This window comes from Pholis gunnellus, assembly GCF_910591455.1.
Source record: "Pholis gunnellus genome assembly, chromosome: 22".
In the NCBI taxonomy this organism is placed as follows: domain Eukaryota; kingdom Metazoa; phylum Chordata; class Actinopteri; order Perciformes; family Pholidae; genus Pholis; species Pholis gunnellus.
The window spans coordinates 16,496,692-16,511,331 of NC_136549.1; the positions used below are offsets into that span (position 1 = coordinate 16,496,692).

General features: G+C 44.3%; 1 pseudogene across 1 annotated transcript; it reads right to left on the reverse strand.

Annotated features, from left to right (window-relative positions):
• Nucleotides 1–274: 274 nt before the first annotated feature.
• On the reverse strand, nucleotides 275–12,209 carry LOC306713761 (NACHT, LRR and PYD domains-containing protein 3-like; annotated as a pseudogene). Its single transcript, XR_013767721.1, has 12 exons — nucleotides 12,168–12,209; nucleotides 10,026–10,107; nucleotides 9,798–9,950; nucleotides 9,357–9,485; nucleotides 7,115–7,193; nucleotides 6,731–6,959; nucleotides 4,824–6,636; nucleotides 4,553–4,726; nucleotides 3,778–3,951; nucleotides 3,447–3,620; nucleotides 1,938–1,984; nucleotides 275–1,798 (listed from the first exon to the last, which is right to left on the reverse strand). The product of XR_013767721.1 is annotated as an NACHT, LRR and PYD domains-containing protein 3-like (transcript).
• Between the last annotated feature and the right edge of the window lie 2,431 nt (nucleotides 12,210–14,640).

Consider the following 14,640-nt stretch of genomic DNA (forward strand, 5'->3'; position numbering starts at 1 on the left):
TCAGTAGTTTGGACTCATTTCCTGTTTTAAACATCTGTCTTTGTCTCTGGGAGTGAAAGACGGCTTGTTCTGTGACCTCTGACCTTGGTATCAAACGTACCCCCAAGATCTACACACAGACCGTCTCAGCCTGCTTAGGGGGGTGAAGTCAGCACAGCTTCAAACACTAGCTGTCGTTGTTTCACTTGTTTCAGGCTCAGAAGTCTCCCAGGAGAAGAGCTCTCTGACCTCATGGAGACTACGCAGACACCCTCAGAGACCAGCAACACTGGACTTTGGTTGGAATGTACAAAATACAAACCAGTTTTATTTGGTTTATACAATCAAAAGATTAAAGGTTACACAAACAAAAACTTAATAAAATAAAAGATAAAATGTCAAAAACCTCATATATGATCCCACATGAATACATGAATGAACATCACTGAAACATTATCATCATTAAATGAACACATGATCAGTAAGAATACAAATCAAAGAATGAAAAGTTAAATCATGACACATTCTGAATTATAATATATCTTCATTGAATAAACAGCTGAGCTGGTTCTTGATCAGTAGTTTGGTTCAAACTTCTTTTGTCTCTTTTGATTTGTTTCCCCAAACTAGCACACAGTCCGTGATGAATGAAGTAAAAGTGAACAACACGACGTGAAGAATGAAGCTGGATTTAACTAATCCTTCATTTTATAGTGTTGGGATGGATTTGGACATTTCTGCTTTGACATAAAACGTTGATTTCTTTTTATTTCAACGTCACTTCTCAAAGTTTGTTCATTTGTTCCACGATGATCAAAGATGATGAATTTAGTTTGTTCAAATCAAAACAACTCTTTACAACTTGTGATTCTTTTTCCACAGAAGCTGAATTTGATCCAGAAAGACTCTTGTTTGACATTCGGAGGTTTTTCTTCACACAACAAAGTTGAGTTTTATACACAAAGTAAAAGATGTTTCACAGCTTCTCTCAGACAACACATCATTTCAGGTCATTACATGGACCTCGCTCAGCTCTTTCAGACCTCCATCTGCAACACCACAAGTCCCAGAGAGCTCTCAACCCCCCAGAGTCCAGACCAGCTCCGGTACCCCTCACCTGCTCCAACTGCATCTACAACCACCGAGAGATCAGGTTGGTACTAACTAACATCAGCTGTGTGTGATCCTGTACAGACTGAACTATCTGGTCAGCAGAGAGAACGTTTCTCTAGCAGGAGGAGACTCTCCTCCAGAGAACACAGAGACACTGAGGAACCAAACCAGAGCCCAAACCCAAACCCAAACCCAGGATAAAGAGGTTCAGTGAATGTGGTGTTGAAGGTGTGGAGGTGGATCAGTGTGTCAGAGGAGACTCTGTAGAAGGACAGAGAGCCAGCAGGACAGTCCACATACACTGCTACTCTACCAGAGAAGGAGGAGGAGGGGGAGGGGGGGAATAACAACGCCGACAAGGAGGAGGTGTGTATTTCTCTGTTGTTGTGATAGACAGAGTAACGATCATGAGAGCACTCCAGACTCCAGGACTGATCGTTCTCTCCAAACCTACAGTCTTTACTGTCTCCTCTCCTTCTGATTCCTCTGTAACTCACTGATATATAAACTCTTCCGCTCCACTCGACCTCCCAGTAACAGCGACCAGTCAGACCAGTTCTACACAGCAGCTGAGGACAGACATCAAACCTGTCTGGATGATCAGAATATGACTGAACCTCCTTCACACGTGTCACCTTCCTGTTGTTGTCAGACAGTTTGAGGTCTCTGTTCACTGTGTTTGTGTCGAGTGTGAGTTCACAGGAATCTGATGGAGAGAACAAGACACAATACAGCTGCAGTTATGAATCTATCATCTGTTTGATGATGACATCAGAGATGTGAATGAGTGATGTCACAGTTTGAAGATGCTTTGTGTTCATGAATCAAATTCAAAGCACACTTACACTTCCTCAGACCTGGTCTGAACCATCGGACTCCAGCAGGATCCATCCTGAAAGGAGGAGGGGGGTCAGAGCAGCATGAAACATGGACATTACATCACTCTCACACACAGAGCTTTGTTATTCATGTTCACATGGAGCACTTATTATTCATCAGCTCATATTCTTTGACTTCACTGGAGCTTCTTCTGATTGGCCCATGACGACAGCTCATTATGTTCACTTATTCATGATCTATTATTATCAGTATTATATTGACAATCATCCATTTCACACTCAGTTTCCTCCACCAGTCAGTCAGTAAATCACATGTTTAAACCTGCATCAATTGATTTCTTTGTCCACTTGTGGTTCAGTGAAAACAAGCTGTAAACACAACATGTGACATATTATCAGCTGATAAAGTAGTTGTGTCTAACATGATATCAACAGCTGCTTCCACATCCAGCAGTTACACATCAACATGATGACTCATCAGGAGTCTTTGTGTTTGTGTCCCCTGATGAATGTTAGTCCACTATTCTCTCTCTTGTAGCTCTGTGTTTGGTCTCCACCACCTCCTGAGGGAAACATCTGTCTCTTTAGCTGCTAAATGCTCCACTATGTTCACCAGCTAGTCTCTGACTGAGTCTGTCTGCTGTTTGCTGCTGAGCAGGTAGTGAACAGTGGCTTCATCACAGCTTGTTGGATGAAAACAGCTGCTGCTGGAAACACTGAGACTGAACCAAACAGGAAATGTGCTGCAGAACCAAAAGTAGGAGCTAAAAGAGGCTAAAAAGAAGCTCAGTAGAGCTGCAGAGATGGAGACAGTTCTCTGTGGGTTCATCACCACCACACGACTCTTCACCATCACACAGAGTCAGCTGATCCTTCATCAATATAGAAGTATTGATTGTTGGATGTTCTGGTCCTGACTAGCGACCTCTTGTGTTTGTGTAATAATGACTGTTGTCTCTCAGAAGCAAAGGAGAAAGTATCCTGAAATCACTACAGCGCCACAAACCCTCTGATGGAGGAGGTCGGGGGGGGTGGTTGGATGTACAACGCTGTTCACATCCCGTCTCCTAGCAACAGTCAACACTGGTTTCTATGATCTGTAATCTGGGGGTGAAAATATTACAGGTCAAGTCCGTCTGCAGCCACAGAGCACTGCCTGTGTCCCCCTAGAACTTTGGTCCAGTCCTCAATAAACCTCTTTGGGCTCTGACCCACCATGTCCACAATCAGCTGTTGGTTCTTCACGGAGCGTCTGTGGCCGACTGTCACCTGTAGTTTCAACAAGTCGACTCTTATCAGCCAGGGAACTGGCTCTCAGTGCAAAACAAACCAAAACTAGGTAAAGCTGAACTTTTTTAAAAACAGAAAAATGTCTGCCTGAACACTGGCAGACATATATATGACAAAACACTGCCTGTCATATTAACCAGGCTGACAGTGTGACAGAGAAAACGTCTCCAGCTCTACCTCCTCTATCAGACTGATTGTCTGTGACTGCAGCAGGCCTCTTCATACCTGAGAGTTTCCAGTCTCCAGTGTGGATCATTCAGTCCATCAGACAGCACCTTCACTCCTGAGTCTCCTGGATGATTGTAGCTCAGGTCCAGCTCTCTCAGATGGGAGGGGTTGGAGCTCAGAGCTGAGGCCAGAGAAGCACAGCCATCCTCTGTGATCTGACAGCCTGACAGGCTGCAAACACACAAAACAACACACATGTCACATAATCTGAGGGAACTGTGAGGGCTGGAATGTTTATGTTTATTACTGTCATCACCAATCTGTTTGTGTGTAAACTTTACACTTCGTACATAGTCCAAGAAAAAAGAAAAGTAATTCACAGGGTCACCTGAGAGTCTCCAGTGTACAATGTGGACTCTCCAGTCCAGCTGACAGCCGCTTCACCCCTGAATCCTGCAGGTTGTTGTTACTCAGGTCCAGCTCTCTCAGATGGGAGGGGTTGGAGCTCAGAGCTGAGGCCAGAGAAGCACCGCCATCCTGTGTGATCTGACAGCCTGACAGGCTGCAAACACACAAAACAACACATGTTGGAGCTATTTATTTTATATTAGTATTTTGTTATTTCATTAATAAGTAGTATTGTTTAGTTATTCTAGATGTCTGAAATATTAAGATTGCTTTTTCTCTTTAATAGTAATTTGTTTAGTTCTATAATTTGTTGTTGTTTTGGTCATTACTGTGGGCACCTGTGGCTATATATATATATATATATGAGTAGACAGATAGGACCAGCATGCACCGGGGTGGGCCTATAGTTTTTACCAGTACAGGAGAGACGGTACGACAGGAGTTTTCTTTATTCTTTTTGTTTGTTTGCTTGTTTTGTTTGCTTTACTAAATAAATAAGAAAATCGGAATCCTGCATGGACAATCTACTCTCTTCTGCCTGCGTAAAATACCGACCACGGTGCATCAGTGGCGTTTGATTATTGTTTGTTTTATTTTCATTTATACGACAAATGGCCACTACAACACACATGTCACATAATCTGAGGGAACTGTGAGGGCTGGAAGGTTTATGTTTATTACTGTCATCACCAATCTGTTTGTGTGTAAACTTTACACTTAGTACTTAGTCCAAGAAAAGTAATTCACAGGGTCACCTGAGAGTCTCCAGTGTACAATGTGGAATCTCCAGTCCAGCTGACAGCCACTTCACTCCTGAATCCTGCAGGTTGTTGTTACTCAGGTCCAGCTCTCTCAGACTAGAGGACTGGGAGCTGAGAACTGAGGACAGAGCTTCACAGCTTCTCTCTGAGAGGTTACAGCCACTCAGTCTGAAGAGACAATGATGAAGAAAAAATAAACAATAAGCAGAAAAGATAGCAGCGTATTTAAGTTATGAAATATGAATCTAACTCTCTCTGTACTTACAGAGCTTTGCTGGAGGCTTTGACCACTGGCAGCAGCCTCAGAAGAGCCTCCTCTGAAGCAGAGTATTTCTTCAGGTCAAACACGTCCAGATCTTTTTCTGATAACAGTAAGATGAAGACCAGAGCTGACCACTGACCACGAGACAGTTTATCTATGGAGAGACGTCCTGAACTCAGGGACTGTTGCATCTCCTCCACTAGAGAACGATCATTCAGTTCATTCAGACAGTGAAACAGATTGATGCTTTTCTCTGGAGACACATTCTCACTGATCTTCTTCTTGATGTACTGGACTGTACTCTGATTGGTCTGTGAGCTACTTCCTGTCAGTGTCAGCAGACCTCGTAGGAGAGTCTGATTGGTCTGCAGTGAAAGACCCAGGAGGAAGCGGAGGAACAAGTCCAGGTGTCCATTTGGAGTCTGTAAGGCCTTGTCCACAGCACTCTGGTAGAGATGTGTTGGTTCAGGTTTGTCTCTAGAGACTTCAGATAAACGGGAGGTTGTTGGTTCTTCTGACAGCAGATTGACACCAGAGTTGATGAAGGTCAGATGGACATGAAGAGCAGCCAGAAACTCCTGAACACTCAGATGGACGAAGCAGAACACCTTGTCCTGGTACAGTCCTTTCTCCTCCCTAAAGATCTGTGTGAACACTCCTGAGTACACTGAGGCTGCTTTGATATTGATGTCACACTCTGTCAGGTCGGATTCATAGAAGATCAGGTTCCCTTTCTGCAGCTGATCAAAAGCCAGTTTTCCCAGAGACTCAGTCATCTCCCTGCTCTCTGGACTCCAGTGTGGATCTGTCTCAGCTCCTCCATCATACTTGACGTTCTTCAGTTTGGACTGAACCACCAGGAAGTGGATATACATCTCAGTCAGGGTCTTGGGCAGTTCTCCTCCCTCTCTGGTCTTCAACACATGCTCCAGAACTGTAGCAGTGATCCAGCAGAAGACTGGGATGTGGCACATGATGTGGAGGCTTCGTGAGGTCTTGATGTGGGAGATGATCCTGCTGGCCTGCTCCTCATCACTGAATCTCTTCCTGAAGTACTCCTCCTTCTGTGGGTCAGTGAACCCTCTGACCTCTGTCACCATGTCGACACAGTCAGTCGGGATCTGATTGGCTGCTGCAGGTCGTGTGGTTATCCAGAGGCGAGCAGAGGGAAGCAGTTTCCCCCTGAAGAGGTTTGTCAGCAGCACATCCACTGAGGTGGACTCTGTAATATCAGTCAGGGCCTTATTATTGTGAAAGTCCAGAGGAAGTCGACACTCATCCAGACCATCAAAGATGAACAGAACCAGGAACTCTTCAAACCTGCAGGTTCCTGCTTCTTTGGTTTCACTGAAGAAGTGATGAACAAGTTCCACCAAGCTGTACTTCTTCTCTTTCAGCACATTCAGCTCTCTGAAAGTGAATGGAAATGTGAACAGTATGTCCTGGTTGGCTTTGTCTTCAGCCCAGTCCAGAGTGAACTTCTGTGTTAAGACTGTTTTCCCAACGCCAGCCACTCCCTTTGTCATCACTGTTCTGATTGGTTCCTTTCTTCCAGGTGAGGCTTTAAAGATGTCTTCTTGTCTGATGGTTGTTTCTGGTCTGTGTGGTTTCCTGGATGCTGTTTCAATCTGTCTGACCTCATGTTCATCATTGACCTCTGCAGTCCCTCCCTCTGTGATGTAGAGCTCTGTGTAGATCTGATTCAGAAGGGTTGGGTTTCCTGCTTTAGCGATCCCCTCAAACACACACTGGAACTTCTTCTTCAGGTTAGATTTGAGTTCACGCTGACAAACTGCAGGAAGTCCTGAAAGACTTCCTGAATAAAAACAAAGAACATCAATGAATAAATTATTAGACAAATATGTCAACATATATGAATATATGTTGGTCCATCTCTTAAATCCTCTTACTGCTCTGCAGACAGTCAGCCAGCTCCTCCTGCTTCATTCTCCTCAGGAAGTTTATTGTGATCTTCAGAAATGCCTCTCTGCTGCTCCTCCTCTGCTCTTCATCCTCACCGTCCAGCACCTCCTCATCCTCCCTCTGACTCTCTAAGCGTTCTGGGTAATCTGAACTCGCAACCTTCTGGATCTTCTTCAGCTCGTTCTTCACAAAAGTGACGATGTTCTCCTCCAGCAGCTGGAACAGAATATTCTCTGAATGACACAAACTAAAACCATGGAACCAAACATCAGATCCATGTTGGACAGACTGACAATCCACTGGTCTACAAAGTGCAGCATGGAGATGATTGTGAACAGAATAGATGTAAAAGTAGTTGTACATGTACAGACCATAAATATGGAGTCCAGGTGTGTTTGATGCTGCTGGGCAGACTGACCTCTGGGAACCTCTGAGCTCTCCTGGTCCTCTCTGTGGAGGAATCATGAAGAATCAGCTCACATTGTGTCCGTCCACACAGAGACCAACACAAGGTAAAGGTCCATGAAGTGATATATGGATGTGGATCAGATGAGTCCCTGTAGTTGTAAAGGTTCACTAGTCCTGCTGATCCCACTGAGAATCAAAAGCTCAGTCTTTCAGCTCACTGTTTTCTTCACCAGTCAGTTTGCTTTAGTCCCAACAGCTCTCACCAAGCCCTCCATGTAGCTCTCCCTCCCTCACTGTACACTGCTGAAGTGCCCTGGAGCAAGGCACCCAGAACCTCCAGCTGCTCCAGTGGAGCGTCTCAGTGTCAGACTGGTTGTACTGTGCAGCTCCCAGTGTGAATGTGTTTCAATGAAGAAGAGTGTTGGTGCTCAGATAACTTCATCTGAGTCAGTAAAGGTTTAAAACCTGGAGATCTCACAACAGAGAGTTTGATAGAAACACATCATCGTCATCATCATTGTCATCATCATCATCATCATCATTGACTCGACTTGAAGACGCAGCTAGCTTGTCTCTCTCTGTACTTCATAGATACATCTACCAGCACCTTTAAAGTCAATTGACACATTGTTTTTATCTTGTTTAAAATGTAATAAAAGTTACGTGTTGGAGATATTACTTGTTGAACACCAGTTCATCCGTTGGTACTTCAGGTGACTCTGGTCCTACTTCACCTTGGCCCCCATCCTGGGCCTCTACAGTTAAAGGTTGCAAAAGGCTTTCTCTTCCCGTCTACGACCCGCTCGGCATCGGCCGTGATGACACTCCAGTCTTCAACTTTTTCTCACCGCTGGCTGAGCTTCCTCCGGAGCCTGTACTCTCCTCTATTCCACCTCCTGCCCGTGGAGCGCACCGTGTGAGGCGTTCCTCTAGAAAGCGCTCCATTCCCACCAGAGCCACCTCGTCAACAGACTCCCCATCACCTGCGTCGGGGACTCAAACCTCCTCCCACTCAGGCATCAGCTCAGGTGGTCAATCAGTCAGCTCATTAATGATCGACCACAAACTCAGATCAAAGCTTGCAGTACATAAAGGAACCCTGCAACCGGGCCACCTGAGATTGTAATAGTTGGAGACTCAATAATCAGATTTGTTAAGCTCCCAGGTGCAATGACATACTGTGATTTTATTGATCTCTCGTTGACATCCATCCCTCTGTCCTCACTGTGATAGTGCACGCTGCCACCAATGACGTCATGTCAAGGCAATCCTCAAAGTTGCATTATGAACTGCATCTGGGTCCATCCCCGGTCCACCCCCCCCCACGCCCTCTTTGCCCCCCATGTGACAGTCGTGACAAGTCGCTTGCCTCCACCATTGAAAGCCTGAGGAGAAGGTGTAAACTGTCTGGTCCAACTACCACTACGACCAAAAGCTGTGAGCGTTCTAGCCTTTTTTTAGCTGCTGCACCTGTGGACGCAAAATGTATAAACTCATAAACAAGACCATATATGTGACTAAGTGTGTGTGCTTCAATGTATAACAGGACCGTATGTGGGATGTCTGCTTTGCTTCTATAAGAGGAAGTAACTGAATGGGGTGCAGACAGTTAACCACAGAATGTTTAGGTCAGGAACAGAAACAGATGTGTCAGTGAGGACTCATCCTACCCCCCCACCCTTGTGCACTGGTCCTTAATAAGATGTAGAAACCTGCACACGGGGCTCTTCATCCCTCAGACTGCACACAGGCGCTCAGTGGGATGATTGAACCTTCTCTGCACAGAGAATAAATACTCCAAAGACAAACTTTATTTTCTCACATTTCCTTATTTCAGTATTATAGCGCTCACTCTGTCCTATTATATAGTTTCTACACCACACCTTACTAACGGGCCTTTGCTGTCCGGGCCCCTCAGCTGTGGAACTCTCTTCCTGGTAATCTAAGGCCGGAAAATTCAGTCTCCTCTTTAAATCTCTTCTGAAGACTCACTTTTACCGTTTGGTTTATTTTTACATCTGACGGATTTTATTTTGTTTATTCATTTAAAATCTTATTTTACCGGTTTGATTGTGTTTCTTATTTGCTTTCATGTTTTATTGTGAAGCACTTTGTAACTATGTTTTGGAAAGGTGCTATTTAAATAAAGTTATTATTATTATTATCATCATCACTTTGTTTTCATCATCAGTTTGAAATCCTCACCTTTGATCAACAGAGTGGCGTCCATCTTTGAAGTCAATAGGATGCTCCAGAGACCAGTCACTCTTCATGGACACACAGCTGGGTTCAGGTCCAGGTCCAGGTTCAGGTTCAGGTTGTTCCAGTTTCCTCCTGATAGAAACACCAGATACATTCAGTGATGTAATAAACCTACTGTACTCAGTGTATTTGTATTCTGGTAGTTTTAGGAGACGTTTAGTATGAAATCAATGTTTCATATAGAAATGTTTCAGTGTTGATGTTGAAGCTGTATTCAGTGCAGCAAAGACAGGAAATGATGCAGTGAGGTGACCATGACGGTTGAAGAGTAATGCTGTCCAATCAGGATGAAGAGAGGAACCATGTGGTGTAAAAGAGTTTTACCTGAGTGTCCTTCAGACATCATCATCATCATCATCATCATCATCAGTTTGAAATCCTCACCTTTGATCAACAGAGTGGCGTCCATCTTTGAAGTCAATAGGAGGACCCATAGACCAGTCACTCTTCATGGACACACAGCTGGGTTCAGATCCAGGTCCAGGTTCAGGTCCAGGGTCAGGTCCAGGTCCAAGACAGTCTTGTCTCTGATGGATCCTGGTCACACATGTAGAAACAGAGTCAGTGAATGAAAGACTTTGAGTCATGGACAGTTAGAGACGGTCATCTCACCTCTGAGCTTTGGTGTGGCTGGTTTTAGAGGGAGGGACTCCCTCCTCTCTGTCCTCACACTGATTCATAGCAGAGTCCACACCTTCACACAAACACAACAACATTATTTCTCTTCATCATGACAAACACACACAGCTCATTCACCTCAATGCTAAATACACTCATGGGACAGTTTCCATGTTGTTGTCACTTTGAGCTGCAGAGTCATCTCTAAGAAATGACGTTCACAAGATCTTTAGTCTTTGGCTTGTTTGAAGACTAGAGGAAGACTCTTCATGTGGCTTTTTATTGAGTAGCTTCAGTGTTTGTAACATAACAGACTGTCAAAGTAAAAGCAGCTCTCTAAACTCTCTGTGTGTCTCCTGGAGGTCTGACAGTAATCTAGTAGAACACGTTGGCAGAGGAGATGAGTGAGGAGTCCAGAGAAAAGGACCGGCAGTGAATCCAGAGGCTGAGAGACTAAAGTGGGCTCAACTTGCTGTTAGTTGAACCCTTCAATGAAACACTGTGAGCTTTCATCTGCAGATGTTTAGTGATGTGTTGTCAGAATGTAGCATGCATCATTTATTGTGACATGTAACCGGAATCTCACCGTTTACTGCTTTACAGGTCATTTATACTGATGCCTACTGGCATGACTTTAAAACTATTGTGAGCTCATTTCTGCGCTGTGACTATGAGTTAATATTGACCTGCAGAAGTCCTCAAGCCATGACTCTCATCAAGCATGGCAAGGTTGGGACAGTTTAGACAAAGAACAGTCGAGTTACAGCAGATTGATGACTGATGGTGAACCATGTAAAATGGCCGCCACACCACGTCCTCACCGTTCATGAAACCTTTAAGCTTTTCATTACTTTTAATCACTAAGGTCTTTAGATTGTTCTGACAAAATATTAAGTTGATGTGATTCATTCTCTCGGAGGAGCTCACTAAAGTTCAGCGCCTTGAAATAACAACAACAAAAAAACAAGAGAAATGCATACAAAATTCAAAATGGCCGACTTCCGGTTGGGTTTAGAGGATGGCTCCAAGAGACTTTTTTAAGTCTACATGTGATACATGTGCTTACCAAATGTTATACATCTAGGTGAAACGTACTGCGAGGGCTGCATGGTCTTTGGTTCTGTTTGGAGCATCTTTAGCCTCAGAAACACCTTCAGAGCTCATAATTCATAACTTTATGATCTTTGGATCACTTTTTACTGTAAAGGTCTCAGGAGCAGATTGATCGGATCTGAAGTACATCAGGTTAAATCTCTAGGAGTTAAAGTACCTTAATAATAATCATACAAATAATTATGATAGTACAAACATTAATAATAATGATAATCATGATCATCATCATCACGATACTATGAATGATAATAATAAACATTAGAAGAAGAATAGCTCCTCTAAATCTAAATGAAGTTTCATATGTACAGTATTGCGTCATCGTCCGCTTTAAAGCTACAATACAGCCCTCCAAGGAGTACTTCCGGTCCTGATCTCAAAGTAAAGGATCGCTTCTTTTAGTTTACGTTATTTGGGATTAAGAACAGGACAGTAATTTAAGAGCTTATTATTTGGACTCGGTACTAATATGAAGTACTTTTACTGTGTACTTTGTGAATAATTAAAGTTAGACAAAAATAATTAATCTTGGTCTCTGGAAGGAACTTTGACATTAAATTATTCAAATAGTACACAGTAAAATACTTCATATTATATCTGACTGTAGTCTTAATAATAATAAATAATAGGATCTTAAATTACTGCTCTGTTCCTTAATCCCAAATAACTCCCGTGATCCTTTACTTTGAAATCTGGACCGGAAGTACTGCTTGGAGGGCTGTGCGGTAGCTTTAGGGCGGACGATGACGTCATACTGTAAATATTAAACTTCACTTTAAATCCATTTGTGTTCAGCTGACTGAAGAAAAACATCAAGTATTTCTGAATTCAAACGTGACGTTGGTTATTTTCACGAGGAAAGAAGGAGCGACACGCGGACTGAAGACTTTGTGACGTGTTGCTCTGTTCTTCTTCACTGGTCCGACTCTGAAGTCCACTTGAACTAGTTTCTGCTGGACCTGAAGGACCAAAGAGTCCTTCAAGAGTCCTTCAACAGTCCCTCAGTGAAAATAGTCGCTTACTAACCTTTCGAAGCAGAGACGAAGAAGCTGCGACATCACGAGCTGCAGAAGTGAAAGTAAAAAGGAAACAGGGAGGGAGGGGCCAGCACGCACGGAGAGGACACGAGAAATGAGACGTCCTTTCCTCAGTTGCGTCACGTGAAGCGACGTCTGTTTCTGATAACGGAGGATCAGCTGATCTCAGCTGTTAGTCGGCTTTAACAGCTTAAGATTTTAAGGGAATCTTGAAACTGTTCAGGCCATGTTAGTGTGTGTTCTTTATGAGACAGTGGTGACAGAGTTCAGGGGGACCTCGACACTGTTACGAGGACTGTCTGCGTTCCAACAACATTTGCCCAGGTTCCCGCAGAGACAGACACCTGCTGGTCTGTGAAGGGGCATGGGGGAGCCTCGAAACAGTGAAATAGTAAAACAGCACAGGAGTGATCAAAGGGAACAGAGGTCATCCAGAGGTCAGAGGGTGCTTTGTCACAGACACAACATCTGCACCTGCAAGCACTTGCACCTGCACTATTATCAAATAATCTACAAAGTAACACATTTGAATCAATTTGGGATGGGAGGGTGGTGGTGGTGGGGGGTTCACAACATTATAAATGTGACAAACTGACATCATGGCAGCAAGATTTAGTGTGCAGCAGGCCCTCGATCTGTTCCTCCAACATGAGGAGGTTGATGGTGATTTGGAGGATGTGTCAGAGCAGGAAGACAACGTGGAAGAAAACTCTGATTACAGCCACATTCAACATGCTCCTGCAGGAGCGTTCAAGGAGCAGAAGATCCAAAACACAGCATGCCATCATGTATTTAATAGAGGTAAGCATCATACACGCTTCAATTGTAATGCTTTATGAGTGGTTGCACAAATAAGAATAATTAAATGTAAACTAACTTTAAATCACATTTTAGAAAAGCTAGGTGTGAGAAGTAGCTACTTCCTGTATTTTGTAGATGACCAAGAACCCGTACATGCTCAGTTAAACCATCATGTGCCAGCCCTTGCTGTGTTCTTTGATGGTCAGACAGACCTCATGGCTGATTATAGGCTGGGGCGCCAGTCCATGGAGGCCCTTTTGACAATTCTGCCATCAAAGAACACACAGGGCTGGCCACATGAGGTACATGTACTGATTACTGTTTACTGGTTGGCACACGGCCGATCATACAGTGTGGTGTCCCGGGCCTCCAGTGTCCCCAAGTCTACAGTCTGCAGACTAGTGCACAGTGGAGTGGAGAACATTGCTGCCCTTCGCCTGGAGGTCATCCAACTACCCACCGCTGGAGCACTGGATGAGGTTGGCCACGCATTTGCACAGCTGGCCAACAGCCCAGTGTTCTCCAGGTGTGTGGGTGCCATTGATGGCTGCTATGTCCGCAAAAAGACCCCCCCCCCCCCCCCAGGACCGGATGGCCAGGATTACCCCAACAGAAAGCTCTTCCCATCCATACAATTGCAAGCAGTATGTGATGGGAAGGGCCTCTTTATTAACACCTTTGTGGGGTATCCTGGCTCCGTCCATGACACCAGAGTCCTGAAGACCAGCAGGATCTACAAAGAGGATCTGTATCCTCCCTCAGGTAAGTCTAATTCAAGCAAAATAACTATAATCGAAGGCCTGACCAAAAAAAAAAGATTTAAGATTTAAGTAGGCAGCAAAAGGGGCGTTCACATGCATGTACACACCGTTTTTAATAACCACCAGGTGGACTGTGATTGGCTGCAGGTCTCCAGATTCACCAACCAATAGCCAGAGGGAGGGATAGGACCAGGAGCTGAGTCTGAAGGAGCAGCACAGCACATAACACCGTGATGAACACGTTCTATCACATTCACATGTGGGGGATGTAACAGGCTTTATATGGGGGGTTCATTGCTTGTGACAGGTCTACCCCTCTAACCGATCCAGATCTACCCCTCTAACTGATCCAGGTCTACCCCTCTAACTGATCCAGATCTACCCCTCTAACTGATCCAGCTCTACTCATCTACTTCTTCTACTGTTTGCTGGTTGAATCAGCAGCAATGCATCATATGTGATGAAGGATGTGAAATGTTAAAGGCTCACCTGTCGTCCACCCACACAGGTGAGTTCACTGTCGTCTCATCAGGGTGGAACTTGATTGACAGCTGCCTTGTTCTACCTGTTGGGGGCGGGGCAACTTACCCACTTATCAATGCAGGTAGTTTGGTGACATCCCATAATTCCCAGCACAGCTCCGCCCAACTTCCACCTGACTAGAGGTCTAATCATCAGAGTGATTGAAAACAGCTGTGTGGCTGAGCAGAGACTTCCATTTGTAAAGTAACGAGTAACTGCAGCTGTCACATACATGTAGTGCAGTAACAAGTACAACATGTACCTCTGGGATATATAGTGGAGTACAAGTATCAAGTAGTACAACATGGAGATACTGCAGTACAAGTACATCAATGTACTTGTGTAAATGTGTCCACACTGGAACAGAGACAGAAATGT